This window comes from Pseudonaja textilis, chromosome Z, assembly GCF_049901715.1.
Source record: "Pseudonaja textilis isolate UNSWEBS1 chromosome Z, rPseTex1.2, whole genome shotgun sequence".
Taxonomy (NCBI): Eukaryota; Metazoa; Chordata; class Lepidosauria; order Squamata; family Elapidae; genus Pseudonaja; species Pseudonaja textilis.
The window spans coordinates 60,479,058-60,499,364 of NC_142008.1; the positions used below are offsets into that span (position 1 = coordinate 60,479,058).

Genomic DNA, 20,307 nt, shown 5'->3' on the forward strand with positions numbered 1-20,307 from the left:
AGAAAGCAGGGTGGAATTTGTGTGTAGAAGGTTTTCCTCTTGTTTAATGTGATAATTATTGCATTCAGTCTTTATCTGGTGGCATAGATTTTTGTATCGGCTTTTGAAGTTGGCAATGTGACCAGACTTGTTTTTTCAGCAAAGTAATTTCTTTTTGGATTGAAGCTTCATTATTGTTATGGGTAATCTGTTTTTTCTGGTTTTGGGAGTTGTTATTGGTACATATAGTTTGATGGCTCTTTTGATTTCTAGTAGGAATATGTTGTAATCGTTTTCAACAGTATTGCATCCCGTGAATTGAAATTGCCAATCAAGGGAAGAGAGACCATTGATTATAAGATCATAGTTGCCTTTTTTGAAGTTATAATTGGGGATTTTGTCGTTGTGATGATTTTTGTGTGGATGTATGTTGAGACAAAAGTCAGTCATGTTGTGGTCACTGTTGGAAAAGGGTTCTTTAATTTGTATTCCATAAATTGAATTCAAACTATTGCAGAAGATGAGATTGAGGCAGTTGTTAAATCTAATGTTGTTGGTTACTAGTTGTTCCAGTCCCAGATTTGTTACAGCATTGTAGAATGTTGCATGTATGGGTTCAGTTGTACATTTGTTTAGCGTCCAGTTAATATGAGGTAGATTGAAGTCACCAAGAAAGATAAAAGCGTGTGGGCAGGATGCTGCCCATGTTAGTAGTGTATTTAGCTTGTTTACATGTTCAATGTCATAATCAGGGGCTCTGTAACATAGTAAGAACCAAAATGTGATATTTAAGGTCGGTTCACAGATAATGGTCCCAGGAAGAGCAAGCTCTTGGGTAACTTAGATGTTTTTTTAGATGTAAGGACTTTTTATAGAAGATAGCAATACCACCTCCTCTATTGATTTCACGATCAGATCGGTAAACATGATAGTCTCTTACTGAGGTAATGGAGTCAGGGAGAGATGCATTGAGCCATGTTTCACAGACAAATATGATGTCGAATTTAGCCATATTTAGCAAGAGGTAATTCAGGTATTTTATTTACAAGGCTTCTTGCATTGAGTAGCTTGCATTTAAGGCCAATTGTAGTTTGAACTGAGGTAGTTGGGGGCGTGCATGCCTAGTCTTGGGTGATGGTGGATTGGTTGAAGAAAGTTTGGATGCTGAGTTGTGGGTTGTGTGACTTTCTTTTGATACAGTCTGCATGGTAATCAATGTACAGGTCCTTCTCTCCATAGTCTAGACGATTTTTGAGTTCTGTGCATAGTATACGGGAGCAGGCACATTGCTGTAAGGTTAGGTCAGGATGAGATTGGAGGTTTTTATGGTTGGTGTTGTTTTTAGTGAGTGAATTTATAGTAGAAATGAATTTACATTTGCTTAATTCGTTTTTGCAAATGACTCTGCAGAAGTGTGGGGCCATACGCTTTTTTTGAGCTCTCGGCCAATGCGAAAAATGTCAAGTATTTAATCAGGGGAGATGGTTTATGCTTGATAGTCACTGATGATGTTGCGGACAATTGTGATATCATCATTGTTATTGATGTCTTCTAGACCAAATAAGATGGTGTTAGGACACTTTCGTTCATGCTCGACAGCTTCTCTGACGAGGATTGGGATATCATTATTTGTTGGATTTATGTCTTTTTTGTGGATTAGGTTGCAATTGTTGGTTTATAGCTATTAGATTAGGTTGCAGTTGTTGGTTTGTAGCTATTGGATGTTCAGGTTTTTTGTGTTGTGTCTTCTTTTTCTTTTTTCAAGGTTAGTTAATCTTTCATTAAAGTGTCCAGGGATGCTAGTATGGTGTCAAGGGATGATATTCACATTTCTATAGAGTCAACTCTTTCAGACAGGGCTATATGTTTGTCCAGTTTGGGTTTGCATGGTGGGCAGAAAAATGGAAATGCATAATTGGATGTTTCTAGGAATTGAGTCATTTGCTTGGGTAATTCCACGCAGTCATGATGAGTGTATTTTTTGCATAGAGAACATTTGATGGAATTTTCATTAACCTTTTGAGTTACAGAACATATAAAGCATGTGCAGGAGTCTTGTGGTTCATTGGTGGGGTTTTTTATAAGGTTGTGGTTTGGTATTGGATTTTTTTACTGGCATGGTGGGTATGCTGAGATAGTACGGTGATTCAATTGCTTAATAAAACCATTTTGGGTAATCAATAAAGCCAATATCACACCAATTAATCAATTACAATAATCTCTTTAGTCAAGTAATTATGCTAAACAACAATTAGCCTAATTAATTAATCACACTAATTGTTAAATACACTGTTCAATTAAATTCACTGAATCACTAATTCTACTAATCAATTAAATTACATTGTCTGATTTTTTATATTAATCAGTAATCACACTGTTTGCATTAAACACTTTAATCACACTGATCAATTAAAACAATAAATCAATTAAACAATCGATAAATTAATTATTTTTAGAAATTGATTATCTAATCATTGATATAGGTATTGAGGTAGAATTAGAAAATGCTTTCTTTAAATCGCTGGTTGAATGTTGAAAATCTCTCTTTGGGGGGGAAAAACACAGCCTGTTTCTATGAAGATGGCTGATTTAAAGTGTTTGCTGGTTTTGCATTTTGTCATCAAAAAGGGGTGAATCACAGCCCCTTTCTTCCTCTCAAGAAAAGATTAATGACTTCGGAGCTAGCAGGCAGATTGTTTCAATGGAGGGGAAGGAATGCAAGAGATTTTTTTTTATTGATTACTTCCTGTTGAAGAACAGTGGAAATCAACTATTCTTCTCTCCCTTTTGCAAGCAGACTTTGACTCAGCAGAGACAAACAGAACAATTCACAGGGAGGCAACAGGAAATTTTTTGTTTTTGTTTTCCCTTGATGAATGGGATTTTTGGCCCCCTCTTAGTCAGTTTAAATACACTTTCAAAGTTTGTTGCTTTTAAGAGAAGGAGGCACGGAGATAGTCTTGGACTGGCAATTTGAACAGTTTATAGTTTTACTATGTAGGCTCAGATTTATAATGAGCATTCGCTCCTGGCTTCTGCTTCTATCACAAAATTGCTACCAATCTTCACAGGAGTTTAGTTACTGTCCTTTTAAAAAGGGAGTTTGGATTAGCAATTTGGTGAAGATGGAAGAGGGAAGCAGGGGAGGAAGCAGTCTGCTGCAAACATCTGAAGACCGACTCACAGCTCCCGGTGCTCACCGCCCTGCAAGGATGGGATGAATCTCACCATCTCACCACCCTGCAAGGATGATTATATAGCCCCCGGTACTGACAAGCCCCACTGCCTTACCTTCTAGTAAGGATGGGTCAAATTGCAGATCGTTGAGTGCTTTTGAATAGAGCGCTCTTGAATTTAGCACTTTCCGAGGAATGAGCTCTTTTCTGGCATGCTGGTCAAGGATGGGAAGAATAGGAAATCGCTGAGTACTTTTGAATTGAGCGTTTACTGAGGAATGGAGCTCTTTTCTGGCTTGCTGGCAAGTCTCAGGCATTAGGCTTTCCACTTCGCTGGCTGGACCCACAGGGATTAGAGGGCTTGTTGCCTGGTGCTGCCCATGCCTGCCAGAGCTCCTCACGCTGTTGCTACCGCTGCCGCCATCTTTTAGCCTCTTAGTATCCTTCCATCATCATCATTATATATTAGCTTTGAATTTATCCAATCTTTAACATATACCACAACACTTCTCTTCTTTTTATCTGTCAGGGCCAACTATACTTTACCCAATTTAGGGAATTCTAATAGGTCTCCATGTTGTTTCAGGATGTGCACCTCTTGTAGGCATATAATATCTGCATTTTGTTTTAGAAGTTTCGTGAATGTTTGCTTTCTTTTGGGTGATGTGTTTAATCCATTTATATTTAGAGATAATAGGGTAATCCTCCATCCATTTTATTGTTGGTATGCTATGACTCTTGTTCTCAGTTCTCTCTGTGATCGGTTGTTTTATTTTTCTCATTTTTTCTGTTCTCTTGATTCCCTTTTTGTTTCCTTCTCCTCAGATATTATCTCCTCTTGGCTTCTGCTCCCCATTTCTTCCTTGCTTTCTTGTTCCTCCTCTGTTCTCAGATGTTGTTCATAGAACTCATGCACCTTGTCGATAGAGTTAATTTTAAATTTCTTCTCTTGCCATGATATTAGGAGTCCTTCTGGGGTTAGCCATCTAAATGCTATATTGTTTTTAATTAGTTGTGATGAGAGGAATTGATAGTTCCTCCTCTGTTCTCTTACCCTCCTCGGTATCTGTTTTAAGGTCACCACTTCATGACCTTTGTATATCAGTGGCTCATCCCTTGTTTGTCCACATAGCAAGTCTCTAGTGAAGCATACGTGAACCTCTCTTGGTAACTTATGTCTGCGCGCCTAATGCATCTGTACTTGGTAGACCTCATCCAACTCATTCAGAATCTCCATTCTATATTTCTGAAGGGCCTCCACTATTAGCTCTGCCATGAGGGAACATAGATCTTCTTTTCTGTCCTCAAGAATGTTTTGAAACCTGAGGAAGAACACCACTTTTTCTAACTCCAGGTGAACAACTGCCTCTTGGAGTTCACAGTAAAGAATTTCCCAATTTTGTTCTGTCTCTGCAAGCTTCTTTTCTACATTATCAGTCCTAAGTTCCATCATCGTCAGTTTCTGTTCATTTCTCACTATTGCCTCTTGGATTGTTCCAAATTTGTTGTCCAGCTTTTGAATGTCTGAATGCCTGGATCAGGTCATAAAGCCTAATCTCTTTCATGCCGGTTTTCAGGACTTTCCCCTGCAGGATCTGGGAGTCTTGGATCTCCCCCAATGCGCGAGGTCTCCTCCTATCAACGGCTCCTCCAGAGTCCAACTACACCCTTAGGGGCTGCCAAGCACAAACTTTTGGGCATACAGAACAGACAGCCATTCCTTCACACTGCTTCGATATGGCGCCACAAGTGGAAGTCCACTTTTAGTAGGCTTCTATTAAAGGTACATCTCCCACTTTTCCTCTCTCCTTTCCATTTCATTTTAACAGGATTATGGTCAGCCCAGGCATTTGACATGATATCTATCTCCTCGATGTCCTTTCCCAATTCCAAATTCATACACGTCGATTCCAACCACGATTTATATGGATTGGAGAAAAAGGTATACTGTCTTTCTTGTGGGTTTAATTCCCTCCAAATATGTTTTAGGTTCAATTCTTGTGTCATTCTGTCAAATGAAATTGGGAGTGTTCTCTTTTTTATTTTTCTTGCTACTTAAATAATCTTTTTCTATATCAGACACTACCTTGTAATTCCCTATTATGAACACATTTTCCTGCTCTGTTTCTATTATTTTTCAGTGGAATTTCCTTTTGGTTTGTATTTGGTGTGTAACTTATTGCCAACAATACTTTTTTTCAATTTAGAACTATCTCTATCAAAAGCACCCTTCCAACATCATCTCCATATGTCTGCCTTGGTATCAGCCATTCCTTAATATATACTGCACTGCCTCTTTTCTTTTTACTTGCCAATGCCAGCTCCAGTTTACCCAATTTGGGAAATTCTAGGATACCTCCACATTGTTTGGGAATATGAACCTCTTGGAGACATACAATATTTACATTTTGTTTTTGCAATTTTGCCAGTGTCTGTTTCCTTTTGGTTGGTGAGTTGATTCCATTTATATTGATTGATTGCAAATACAAAAAGATCTGGATAATTGGGCCAAAATACAACTTTCACTGTTGGGATGAATAGCAACCAAAAAAATGAGTATACTACCCAAACTCCTATATCTGTTCCAAACGGTGCCGGTAAAATTGGGGAAAAACTTTTTTGATGATTTGAATAAAATAGTGAAATTTATATGGTTAAGGAAAAAAAACTAGACAAAATTTAAACTCTTACTAGTAGGAGGATTTGGACTTCTGGACTTTGCATTATACTATCAGGCTGCAATTTTAACAAGGTTTAAAGATTGGATTACCCTTGGTAATAAAAGAATATTAACAATAGAGGGCCATGATCTGCAGTTGGGATGGCATGCATTCCTCTGGGATGGGAAAAATAGAAACCATACGTACTTCCAGAGACATAGGGTCAGGGATGTTATAATGTATATCTGGGACAAAATAAAAAGAAATCACGATATGAAAATACCAACATGGCTGTCGACAATGGAAGCAATGATATACCCCAATGCATTAGATCTAAATAAGATGATAAAATATAAAGAGCTATTATATGAAAAAGGGGAACTAAAAACTCAATTTAATTAAAGATTCAAGGAATAGAAATAGGATGGTGGCCATATCTCCAAATTCAAACATGGTATAAAAAGGATTGGGAGCAATTCGGCTTTTATAAAACTCAACAACAATTAGATAAAATTATACAAGAGATTGGGAAACAAATGATTAGCAAAGTATAGAATTATTTACTAGAATATTAAAATGGAAGAAGAAACAGTAAAAAAGAATATAATCTGGGCTAAAATTTTTGGATAGAATATTGATTTGGAACAATGGGATAAATTATGGCAGATAAATTATAAACTAATGCTGTCAATTGCATACAAGGAGAACCTCTATAAAATGTTCTACTGCTGGCACCTCCCCCCAGAGAGGTTAGCCAAGAAGTTTCCCAATACATCAGCAAAATGTTGGAGATGTAACCACAGCCAAGGAACATATTTTCATATGTGGTGGACCTGTCCCCAAGCCTGGAAGTATTGGCTTAAAATTCAAACATGGTTGAAAGAAATAATGAGACAAAGAATTGAATTAAAACCAGAACTGTTTTTATTAAGTATAATATGACCTAATGTTAGCAGGAACCTCCAATACATCATACTTCATATAGTAACTGCTGCCAGGATCTCATTTGCTCAAAATTGGAAACAGGATACCATTCCCTCTGAGGCAGCAATAATAAGATCCTTGAATGCGCTGAAATGGACAGGCTAACAATGATATTAAAAGATAAAGAAGAAATAGAGTACAATAAGATATGGAACCTTTGTATGAGTGGTTAGGAAGAAGATGCAAAGGAGTCAATTGATAGCAAAAATGGGAAAGTAATAATCAATGTTGTATATATCTGTATAAATATATATATATATATGTATATGTTAGATTAAGAAATATACCAGAAGTGCTGAAACAGGCCCATTCTTCAACCTCCCATGGTTGCAGATGCTTCCCTGGAGCCTCCGGGAGGACAAAAAAGGCCTCAAATGGGCCGAAAATCAGCTGGGAGGCGCGTGCATCTACAGTGCAAATAAGTTTGGCTGGGGCTTGCATGCCCGCACAAATGACTATGTGCCACCTGTGGCATGCTGTCATAGGTTTGCCATCACAGCTCTATCCCATAAATCATACATGAATAAACAATTTAACAAGATCCAATTTTTGTAAACTTTTTTAATGTTATAATTTCAGCAAAAGGGAAGAAAACTATCTTTGTATTTTATGCTTGCTTTCATTTAATATGATGAAATTGCTGAATTACAATAACCATAATTATTAATTCTATCTCCTTTCAGTTTGGTGTGGTAGGATGTGACAGGACATTCACTACAACATATGTTCTTCCAGGAGCTGGTTTACTGGGTTTGCTGTAAATGATCCTTAGCAATTAGATAAGGTTATCTAGATATGGCTATTATAGCATAGCATAGCTATTATTTTGCTACATATAAATATCTACTAGAAAAGGAGGTGAAAGCCTTCCTTTGAATGGTTACAGAATGAGCATACCCAAAGTATTCAGTTGAGTAAAAAAATGATATATTTGTGAGTTGCAAAAATAAATCAATTATATTTTTTTCTAAATTGATGGTTTGGTAAAGTTAGCGTATATAAACAGCAGTAATACAACTTTCTTCTAGGTTACCTCATGAAAAGATTGAATTGCAAGACAAATTTAAGACTAAATTCACTATAGAACTGCATTACTCCTGAACTTCTCTCTCAAAGATTATTTGATGTTTATTTATCATTTGAAAGACCAAATATCTTGAATCTCTCAGATTCAGTCCAAACAATGCCATAGAACTCAAGTGTTTTAATATGTGACTGTTATCTTTTAAAACAAAATTGTGAATCTAAAATAGTTATTATTAGTGTAGAAAGTTAGCACCTGCTCCTCTCCTAGAAAAATGAAATATTAGTTTAGGAAATATTGAAAAGGCAGAATATTTCCCCTAAAAAGAGTAGAAACTCAGAAGCAGAAACTCACCTCAGAAGCAGAAGCTCACATCCACCTTTGTTAATGAGTGGGCCATTAAGGCCTAGGCCAGAATATTTTACATAACAAAGGCTAAACAAAACAAAATAAAACCAAATCCATCTCACCACCTGGCCTGGGAAGATTGCATCAGCCAACACTCAGGTGAAGCCATGTGGTCCAGACAAAGCCTACAAAGTTAGCCAAGACCCCCACCCCCGACAGCCAATGGGATACATTTCTTACACAGGAACAGGAAACACTAAGGTAGGGCCCAACAGAGGGTATATAACTAAGGGTCTCTCAGCATCTCAGTCCTTCTTCACTCAACATCTTGAAGCATGGGATCATCCTTTTCACTTTGGAGCTCCAAGCCATGTGGTCCTGTCCACCATTAAACCATCTTTCCAAATAGCCTCCATGTTTCCAGGGCCTTTTTCCCCACTTGGAATTGAACCCAGAAGGATAATTCTTCCAACATTAGAAAATATAATTTTTCCCAATGAAAATAAATGACTCTCTCCCACCACACTTGTATAAAAATTCAGGTGAATCAAATGAAATGCAATGTAATTTTATTTGGGGGAAAATATGGAAAAGCAAATGGAAGAAGAAATACATTTAAAATAAAAAATCTATTTTAATATTCCAGTAGAAGAGACCTTGTTGATGATCCAAGCTCTGTAAAGGACCTTGGAATACTCACCTCTAATGATCTAAGTGCTAGAGCCCACTGCAACTACATAGCCAAAAAGGCACTAAGAGTTGTTAACCTGCCTACGTAGCTTTTTCTCTGGTAATATCACACTACTAACCAGAGCATACAAAACATTTGCTAGACCAATACTCGAATACAGCTCATCAGTCTGGAACCCACATTACGTATCTGATATTAGCACAATTGAGAAAGTCCAGAAATATTTCACAAGAGTTCTCTGCTCCTCTACTTGTTGTAGAATATCTTATGCCACCAGACTTGAAATTCTAGACCTAGAAAATCTTGAATTATGCCATCTTCGATCTGATTTAAGTATGGTATATAAAATCATACATTGCAATGACTTACCTGTCAATGAATACTTCAGCTTCAACCATAACAACACAAGAGCACAAACTCAAGGTTAACCACACCAAACTTGATTGCAGGAAATACAACTTCAGCCACAGAGTGGTCAATGTCTGGAATACTCTACTTGACTCTGTGGTTTCCTCCCCAAACCCCAAAAACTTTAACCTTAGACTGTCTACTATTGACCCCACCCCTTTCCTAAGAGGTCTGTAGGAGGCGTGCATAAGTGCACCAACGTGCCTACCGTCCCTGTCCTATTGTTTCTTTTATTTTTCTTATATGTACCCATCTCATGTATTCATAACTATGTACATACTTATACCTATTATCTTGTAAGCGATTGACAAATCAAATAAATAAGTAAATAAAATAAAATAAATTTGTGGAATGGGAGAAGAGAAAACGAGGCAGACAGGCAAGCAGGAGAGCTAGCTTTGCCATGTTGACTTCCGATTGTGTAATTTACAAAAAGGAAGGATATCCTTCCGTCCGTCCATCCCAATAGCGGTGGAGTCAGTTCGCTACTCATCGCTATCGTTGTTCTAGCAGGATGAGTGGACGCGCCAGAGGCGCTGAGAGCAAAGAGTGCGGGGCCGGCGATGTGGGAGAGCGACGAGCATATTGTCTCTAGTCCGCCGTGTGGGCGGGGAGAGGCGAGGCTGAAGGAGAGGTAGAAGAGCTACAGCGGAGCACGCAAGCAGTGATAGAAACAAAGCGTTAGAAGGGAAACGAGCCATGTACTGCGAAAGGGTTAGGCTAGACGGTGGAAAGCGGACAGAAATAGAGACAAAGCATAGCGATGAGGAGGCGGGTGGGGTGAGAGGAGCAGAGGGGAGATTTTGCGAGGATCGAAGAAGCCAAAGCTGAGGACCAAGAAAAAGCTTTGAGAGGGAACAGATGAACCGGGCGGCTTGGTGGGATCTAGGAAGAGACAATAAGCGCTACTAGAGAAATCTGAAGAAAGCACAGGGAGAGAATATTGTAATCTTCATAACAATCAGAAACATAGCCCTGCAGCAGAAGAAGGGAGGAGCGTATACTGGTACAAAGTGGCGTACAGTAAGACACCAGCCCCGAAGAGCGCCGAGTGTCCGGTAATAACGACCTTGCAACTCAGGAGGAAAAAGGAGGTAGGAGTAGACCATGCTTTACAGGAAAACAAGCCTATTGTAAGAGAACCCTTGTCTGCAGCTAAAGCAGCTCAAATTTCATCAAGACGCTGTGGCCATATCCAGTGTGATCACTCAAGGTAAAACCAAGACACTTCCCACCCCAACAGCCTGCCGCGTTTTATGTTTCTGTACCATTTGTAACAGCCTATGCTTTCTTGTCCTGTGTTTGAAATCATTTCCTAGGTCTGCGTGTTTCGATTTGGTTAGCTCAAGATGGATCGTCTGACACATGAGGGAAAAGAGGCTTGTGAACTGAATCTATGGCTGGCGCACTGTTTTATGTCATAACCTAAGGGCTTTGAAGTAGCAGTACATTACTGTTCCTTGAATGTTCAGAGTACTTCGGTGTTTCATTTTGAAAGATGTGTCTATTATTTAGATGTCTTAATTCAAATATGTACGTTTCAAAACTGATTTAAAAAAAAATAGAAAAAGGGATAAAAAGTTTGCTAGCTGAACCAAAGATTCTGCACCACATATCTCCAGGCTCATTGCTACCAGATCTTTATCTTGCGTGTAAGGTACTTTATCCATCTATGGTCGTTCTATCGTAAATAATAGAAGATAGATAACTTAGGAACAACATTCAAACTATCTGGCAGACAGGAAAATGATATGGAAATAAGTGTCTATCATCCTGAACTGCTTGCAGTTAAGATTCAATATATAGTAGTGTTGAATTTTTCTTTAACATTTGAAGTTAAATTTGATACCTCTATTTTACCATAACTTCTGAAATTACAGGTAGGAAAATTTCAAATAATTCCTTTAACATTAAAGTGGATAGAAATATTTCCTAGCATGATTATTGTTGTGATTATTACATTTTTTCCTCACTGCTTCTGAATGTTGCTTAAAATGCCAAAAAAGTCAGTGAATCATTTACTTAAAATAGACAAAAATATAATAAAACAACACATATTGTTTGTCAGATAACCCTATTACTGATAGTGTTTTGATATGATAAGAAGTAGTATATTTGGGTTAGCATCCTTATGATGTTGTGGAAGTGACGCTTTCTGCATCTCATTTAGGTATTTGAAATTAGCAGGCTGTCTACTGTGTTCATTGCTTGCAATTCCTTCATTGCTGTCATGCTATACATTTGTTCGGAGAGTCTAAATTATGTCAGATGCTTTGTTTATAAATAAAGCATGGGTTCATTTTGTTGCCTCCCATGTATCTAAGTTCATGCTGAGAACTTATCCAACTAAGCTAGGCTAACTGATATAAGCTAAACAACATATCCTTAAAGTGTTTTTGTCTTTTTATTTGATGTAACTCTATCTGACCATTTTTTTAAAAGTTGGAGAGCAAATATGTTATTTTTATGTCCATTTAGAACAGCTTAACTACTGCTTATCCATTGCTTAAAAATACAACTGATAAACTGTAAGAATAATATTGGTGTTTTATATTTTTAGTAATATGTTTCATTCAAATTAGTTTCTAACTTCATCATTCAAAAAATAAACTACATACTGTTTTTAAGGCAAGATAGTGTACCAAATTAGGTTTGCAAATTATTAATTTTTCATTGTCTTCACTCTGTTTCCAACCATTAACTTGATAACTATAGCATTAGCACTGTCAGAGCATGTTCTACTTCTGACTTAGGGTGTGTTCTCTTTGTAATGCTACTTAATGAAGCATCTCAGTCTGCCCTAAAGAAGCATAATGGAAGAGGAGAGTGAAGATTGGCTATGGCTACTGAAAAAACCCCAGGTAAAAGCTGTCTGTGGAACATAGAGAATCATTATTTAAATTCTACTACAGTATATGATGTATAGTGTTAAAATAACGGCTAGGTATTTTATATATCTTTCAAATAAATCTTTGCTGGGAGCAAGGAAGCTGCATAAGAACTAAATGAAAGAAGTTTTGAACTTGAAGAAAATATAAATATAAAAAAAGTCAGAGTCTTCTAAAATATATATATTAGTTTTATACTATAAAACAATTTAAGTTGTAAAATTTATTATTTCTTGAGTATGAACTAATAAAATGTTATAAAATGGCTTTGTTAAATAATAAAATAAACATTTGTGAATGACTGTGTTTTAAGTGTGAAAGAAATGCCTGATATTTAAATAAAAAGTATGAATGATGTATTATATGCATGTAGTATTACAAATTACTCAGTTTATATCATTCATCATTTTGATATTTGCAGAAAACAGCAGCCAACAACTAATGATATTAATTGGTAAAATAATACCCCTATAAATTTATTAAAATGGATTATGTATGAATATAAAATCCTTAGTTATTATTTGTTAATAATTTAAAATAGCATCTTGAATTCTGCATGCTTGTTTAATTAGCTTAATGTAAGCGATCCAAATAAAATTTAATTGCTCAAGCAAATTTCTTAGATTCAATTCACATACTTGAAAGTAATGTCTTTCAAAGGAGAATCTAAATACTATGAAACATGGAATAAATTTTATCAATGGTTACCTAGAAGAAGGCAAGGTCAGAACATTAGTAGCTATGATGATTAGAATAATTAGTAAACAATATATCAAATGAGATTATAAATGATGAAGTAAAATGTATATATGTATAACAATTGTAATGCTAGATCGGTGCACCATATTGTAATCTTATAATTAAAATATTTTTTTAAAAAGAAAGTAATGTCTTTCACATAGAAGGATATTATTTTGCTTTTGTGAACGCACAAGTATGGTACTGTGCGTATTATAAAGTTGGTCTGAACTCTGAATATATTAAGATATATAGAAAACCTGGTGAAACTGATCAAAGATACAACTATTTAAAACAGACAGTGGAATTTGTTCTTCCCAATTTATCTTTTCAAATGATTATTTTCCAGAAAAAAAAGCCATAATGAATATATCTTTAAAAGAATTTGCCATTTGAATTATATAAAGAATTGGTTATTTTTGTATGTGAGTCCTATCTTCATGGAAAAAATGTAATCCTGTAAAGTTCAAGAAAGATCCTGGTATTAACTAACATAATGTTATATTTATATAATGGAGGACAAACTATCAGATATGAAAAATAAAATGTGGATGTTCTGAGTTTGGAACTCAAATGGCATCAAAGTCTAAGTTCCAAAATCCAAGAAAATGGGTATGTCATATTTCCTAGAATATATTGAATGGATAACTGACCATTGAAATACATATCTGCTTGCAGTTTATATTGTGTGTACATGAAAACACTAAACCAATTTAAGTGGTAAATTCAGTCATCAAATGGAACTTACAGCAGTTTTTTCTCACTGATTGTAGAACCTGATTTACTCCTATGTCAGCTCTGGAAGCCATATTAGAAACAGAAGCTTCCATGCTGCCACATTCCTGTGCCTGGGAAAACAAGAGGGGAAAATTTTAGAGTGTTGGTAATTAGACATAATAACATTCCTCTTTTTGGTCAAGGTTATGTTATTTCTGCACCTGGAGGAAGAGTGGTTGAAGGGATGTCCCAAATTGGGATGGTTGGTGATTGGACCATGTAATGGACTAATGGGTGCAGGGGTTGGGTTTTGAATTTTGAATTACTAAGGGAAAAACCTGGAACTCTCAGATTCGGATTTTCTCAGATGTGCCAGTATACCTACTCTAACAAAAAGAAACTTTGAGTAAATACCGTGTTATTGGAAAAAAACTGGATTGCAAGAAATTATTAATGTTTATGAAATGTTGGTTCATTTAGTTTAAACACTTTTGTAAAAATATGAAAAGAATCTTGGAATTTTTAATTGGAGTTGGGTTTTTCTGGAACCCTGACAGCCTAAAGTATCAAATTGTATATTTTCCATTGATCAGTAGCAATTTTGGTCAAAAGCTTAGTTTAATTCTTTAAAATATATGCATATGCATATAAAGAATAGTCTTAGAAATAATTTGCACAGAAAGAGTATTCTATTTTTTAACATGCGATCGGTCATACAACATTTACATGCCAAAGAAGTAAGTGTCCTAAAATAAAGATCTACATAATAGAGGAGAAATATTGTTGGCTCAGATACATACCACTCCAATTGATTTTTTGGAAGAATGTTAGCTAGGTATTTATATAAATATACAGCCTATGAAACCATTTAGAAACTATAAGTGCAAGTAATTATAACATCCTATTAGTTACCATCCTTATAATTATTTTACTTAATAAGACACATTACTCTCAATAGGATAGTTTTCTTTGTGTATATACAATTTTAATATTTTTATGAAAAAGTAAATATGAAATTATAATGATTTAAAATGAGCAATTCATGCATCTGGAAACTTAAGATTCTGTGTGTAGCAATAAACCTGGTTCACTTTTTAAAATGGACTTCACCATTTTTCATTTGGGCCCAGTTAAAATGCTTTGAATGTTTGCAGCATAAGAAATAAGGATGTGAAAACCAAATAATATAAATAAATCAGTGTTTTTGAATGGGAACCTTTGGTACACTTTTAAAATATTATTTACTTCTGAAAATACCGTGTTATTGGAAAAAAACTAGATTGCAAGAAATTATTAATGTTTATGAAATGTTGGTTCATTTAGTTTAAACACTTTTGTAAAAATATGAAAAGAGTATTATAAACTTGAAAAAAAAGTTTGATCTTATTAATTGGTTGAAGATTTTATATAAAATTCTGTAAGTATACTTTTTTAAAATATAGCAATTTGGGAAATATGTGTATCCTAAATGATAACTTCTACAGAAAGTATTATATCTTTTAATTTATAATTTCTCACTTGATGCAATTTTAAGTTGTTCAATTACATCTAATTTTTTAGCATCGATGAATTTATCATTGCTAGTACAAGCCTGCTCATATTTTATATGTGGGAAAACGAGTCATAGATTACAATGGGTTTATCTATGCATAATTGAAAGCGTGGCATTGGAGAGTTGGAATATAGTAAGGTACAATCAATAGACTTCAAGTACTTAAATGCGTTTCCAGTAAAGTTAATCTTTTCTGAGATTATACACAATTTTTTCTTTAATTTTAAAAAGCAAAATTGTGTATGAAAGATTGTGACCAAAAAATTGTATAATTGGATCAAATCAAGACAGATAGAAAATGAAAGAATTAAAGATAAGCCAATTATAGATTAAATGTATGTATTCGCACAAAATTGTATATAATTATTTTATATAAACGGTTTTATTTTTAAGACAAACATATACAAACAAAACATAAAAACATAAAACCACCTTCCATTTTATGTACATACAGTGTGTCAGTTGGTTACAAATCTTTTGTGCTATTCTTTCATAGTCATTACTACAGTTTATAGAAATTTTCACATTGTCAAACCAACATATACTTATATATTTATCAGTTATTAATCATCCATGACTAAACTATTTATTCCATCATTTTATGTGAGGTATTTCAGATTCTCCTATGAGCTGCTACGAGCATCCAGGATTGGGAGGTGCTTCAGTCTCTGCATTCGTAGGCTGAGCTTGAATTGAGGAATGCTCCTCCTCCACGTGACTCCACCATAGCGTTCCCCAGTTCTTGCTCAGCCTCGTGCGAGACAGGATGTTTCTTTGCTAGCTCCTTGGCCGAAGCAGAAATTCTCTCGATTCATACAGTCCTTACCAGGTTTGATTTATTACCTCTCCTTAGCCTCTGCGCAATTGTTCTATTGGGCACTCTATCCACCTAGGGGAAGCGCAGCTGCGCCCCCATGGGAGGCATTGAAGTGGGTCAGTAGCGGCTTCGCACTACCCCAACCAAAAGAAACCCAAAACAAAAAACCCTATTCTGCCTCCTTTTTCCCTGCCGCTTCGTTTTGTTCCATTTTTTCCTTTCGTTTCTATAGCGGCACATATTGCTCCATCCTGAGTCGTACTGCTGATTCCCCCCCACCCTCAAATGCCATTTTTTGAAAGCAGAAAGGCTAATTCCTCCTTTCCTTAGCCACCTCTTCAAACAGAGCCTCGGCTTCGCTTTCCTTGGTGGGAAACTGCCGCTGAGTGGTGCGCCGATCGCTCGAGTGACTGGCGGATGCCATTTTCAAAGTCACCTCGTGGCAATGCTCCATTTTGTGTTCTTTCTAAGTTTCTCTGCTGCGAGTGAGGGTTAAATTGGAAATTCAAGATCTCGAGGATGAGGGGCTCACCCCTGACCAGCCCACCTTTGCAGGCTTATTCAAGCCCCACCTGTTCAAATCCTTGTTATTCAAGACCAAGAACATTTCAGGTCTAACTAAGCAACCATCAACAGACCTCCCCGCCCCTTCAACGGAGGAGCCAGAGGATCTCATTTTTAACCAGCCCGTTGTGGAGGCCGAGGCTATCCCAGCTCCACCCATCTTTGCTGACCTAGTGTGAAAGCAACTAGCGTCTACACTGGTGTCCCCAGCCCCCTCTAGTCAAGACAAAAAATACTTTAATTTGGATCCGGAATTCTCAAAATTGTTAAGCACCCCTGAGGTAGACAAGCCCATAGTGGGCCTGGCATCCTCCTCAACTCTGACTGATGCGCTGGAAGTCCTGAAGCCAGAAGAAAAGTGGGCCAAGCTGGCCCTGTGCAGGGCTCATCAGTCGGATGCCTGGGCCATCAGATCGGCTACAGCTGCATCCTTTTTTACAAGGTCATCCATTAGATGGCTCCGTCAGCTCAAACAACACGTCCCCTCATCCAACATCAGGGCACACCAGGACATTGCCAAGCTCACTGTGGCTGCCAAATTTTCGGCTGATGCCACTTACCACGCCATTAAATTTTCTGCAAGGGCAATCTCCTCCCACATCTCAGCCCGCCGTCTACTATGGCTGAGGCACTGGCAAGCAGACTTTAAGAACAAAGCCAAGCTGGCTTCCTCCCCCATAGTAGGAAACAAACTATTTGGCCCTTCCCTAGACCCCCTACTGATGGAGATCCGTAGTAAGAAAAAATTCCTGCCTTCCCTCACACGAAGGCCAGACTTCAGAACTTCTCAGCCCTTTTGGAGGAATTCCTTTTGGCCCTTCTATCAGGCTCCCTTCTCCCCCAGATATCAGAGGCCCCCATCGTTCAGGTCAGGTCAACCCCAGGATAGAGCCGACTCGGGAGACAGGAGCCGGAGGGGCAGTCAATATAAGAGGCCCTTTCGGGGAGCTGGTAGTAGGCCCTTCTGACATCTGAGATAGATCAAAGGACACTCTCCCCATTGGTGGACGTCTCAAATCATTCGCTAGTCAATGGGATTCCTCCACCTCTGACTCTTGGGTCAGGGACACCATTAGATTTGGGCTTGCCCTCAAGTTCCAATCCACTCCCCCAAATTTCTTTATGTCATCCCCCCTTTTCAGAGACCCGGTCAAGCATAGTCTATGGACTCTGTAATCCAGCATCTCCTAAACTTAAGAGCCATTCAACCAGTACCGTCCAAGCAACGAGGTCGGGATTTTTACTCCCACCTCTTTGTTGTACCAAAACACCTGGGGGGTGGGGGTGGAGAGTGATCTTAGATTTAAAATGACTTAACCGCTTCCTAACATACCGGAAATTCAAGATGCATACCTTGCAGTCGATACTCCTGGGCATCAGACACGGGGATGTGCTCACGTCCATAGACTTAACGGAAGCGTACTTACACATTGCAATTTGGCCTTCCCATTACAAATTCTTAAGGTTCTGCTATAACAATCACCACTTCAAATATGTGGCCCTTCCCTTTGGACAGGCCTCCTGGCAGCACTGGCTGCTCACCTCAGGAATATTCCCATTGGTCTCCAAAGTTACCTGGATGATATTCTAATCCTGTCCCCCTCTACCCAGTGAGGGACACACAGGTTACCTTGACATCTCTCCAGGAACATGGCTTTCTCATAAATTGGAAGAAGAGCCAATTATCCCATCTACCCGAATAACTCACTTAGGGGCAGTCATTGACACAGTGGAGGGCAAAGTCTACCTATCTTCAGATAGGCTACTTAGTATTCAAAAACTGGCTAGGGAAATCAGGCACCGTAGGAAGGTACCCCTCCTGGAGTTGTCCAAACTATTGGGAAAAATGATATCTTGCATTTCTATTGTTCTCTGGGCCCGTCTTCACACCAGGTCCCTCCAGTGGTTCCTGCTCCCATACCAGAGATCCAGCAGAAGCAGTTTCAAACTCATGGTCAGGTTACCTCCCAAGGTCCTCACGTCCCTTCTCTGGTGAGCCAAACTGGTCATCAACAAAGGCTGCTTCTTCAAAGAGCCTCAAAGATTGACTATCACCACAGATGCCAGTCTATATGGATGGGGCGCCCACGCCCAGTCACTCACATCCCAGGGCAGATGGTCTGCAATAGAACAGGCATGCAGCATCAATTGTCTGGAGCTTCGCACCGTGCACCCCCTTGCGCAGCTTCCTCCCCCAGGTACGTGGGCAGCACATCCTCATTTTAACAGACAACGTGACAGCCAAGGTCCACATCAACAAATGGGGGCACACAATCAATACAATTAATGAGGGAAGCCGAGCGCCTGTGTCGCGGGGTGGAGAACAACCTCCTGTCCATCAAGACAGAGCACATATTGGGCCTGTCAAATACTCAAGCAGACTGGTTAAGCAGGGCCACTATAGACCAGTCAGAGTGGCGCCTCCACCCTTCCCTGTTCAAAGAAGCAGCAAGGATATTCGGACAACCGGTGGTAGACCTATTTGCCTCCCCTCTCAATGCCCAGCTCCCGAGATTCTTCTCAAGGTACCTGTCCCAAGGGGCGGAGAATTACAATGTGCTCCGCTGCCCATGGCCCACAGGGCTCCTGTACGCATTCCCCCCTCTAGCTCTTGTACCCAAGGTTATTCAGAAGTTGCTCCACGAGAAAGCGGAATTGCTCCTAGTTGCTCCTCACTGGTCCAAACGGCCGTGGTTTGTGGACCTCCGCACTCTCTCAGTGGCCCCTCCCTGGAGGATTCCACCTATCTCAGGGACCCCTCTGACACCTGGAACCTCAATGGTTTCAACTAACCGTCTGGAGGTTGAGCGGAGCAGTTTGAGGAACGAAATGCTCTCCAACAAGGTCATTGACACCATCCTAGCTGCCAGATGGCCCTCAACTATCCGAATTTACAATGCCACATGGGCCATTTTCTGTAGATGGTGCAGCAAATTTCAAATTAACCCAGTTTCCCCCTCTGTCACTCAAATTTTAGAATTCCTTCAGGAGGGACTTGACAAGGGACTGTCTCCCAATACACTGAAATGACAGGTAGCTGCACTGTCATCAGTTCTTTCCTGCGAGGGTTTCAGTTCCCTCTCCCATCACACACACATAAGGGCTTTTCTCAGAGGGACCACTTACTTACGCCCTCCAGCAGTACACCGTTACCCCATCCGGGACCTTAACAAAGTCCTCCTCTCTCTCACCAAACAACCCTTCAAACCTTTAAGGGAGGCAAGCCTCCAATTTTTGACATATAAGATAGTTTTCCTTGTAGCCATCACATCCGCTAGGCGCATATCAGAAATAGCAGCCCTGTCTGTCAGACAGGACCTCTGTGTTTTTCATGCAGATCAGGTAATCCTCTGTCCTGATCCCACGTTCTTGCCTAAGGTAAATTCAGCCTTCCATAGAGCCCAAGAGCTCATCCTTCCCAACTTTTGTCCCAGGCCATCACAGGAAAGGGAAAGGCAATGGCATAAACTTGATGTCAGGCACGCTCTGCGAATCTACATCAAGCGCACAGAACCCTTCAGAAAATCGGAGGCCTTATTCCTCTCCTTTCAACCCAAAACACAGGGTCATAGGGTGTCACCATCCACTGTAGGCTGTTGGATCAGAGCGGCTATAGCTAAGTCTTATCAGTCCCAGGCCCTGCAGGTGCCCAGAGGCATAACTGCGCATTCAACTAGGAGTGGAGCAACTTTGGCAGCTTGGGCCACCCAGGCACCAATAATCGAAATTTGCCAGGCGGCGACTTGGGCCTCCCCATCTCC

At 38.7% G+C, this 20,307-nt stretch overlaps 1 protein-coding gene across 1 annotated transcript in view; it reads left to right on the top strand.

Moving 5' to 3' along the window:
• Positions 1-9,998: 9,998 nt before the first annotated feature.
• ARPP21 (cAMP regulated phosphoprotein 21) overlaps positions 9,999-20,307 on the top strand; it is a 134,120-nt gene continuing 123,811 nt past the window's right edge. The window contains exon 1 of the mRNA XM_087915742.1: positions 9,999-10,483. The gene's annotated coding sequence lies outside the window, so the exon portion shown is untranslated. The remainder of the gene's footprint in view (positions 10,484-20,307) is intronic.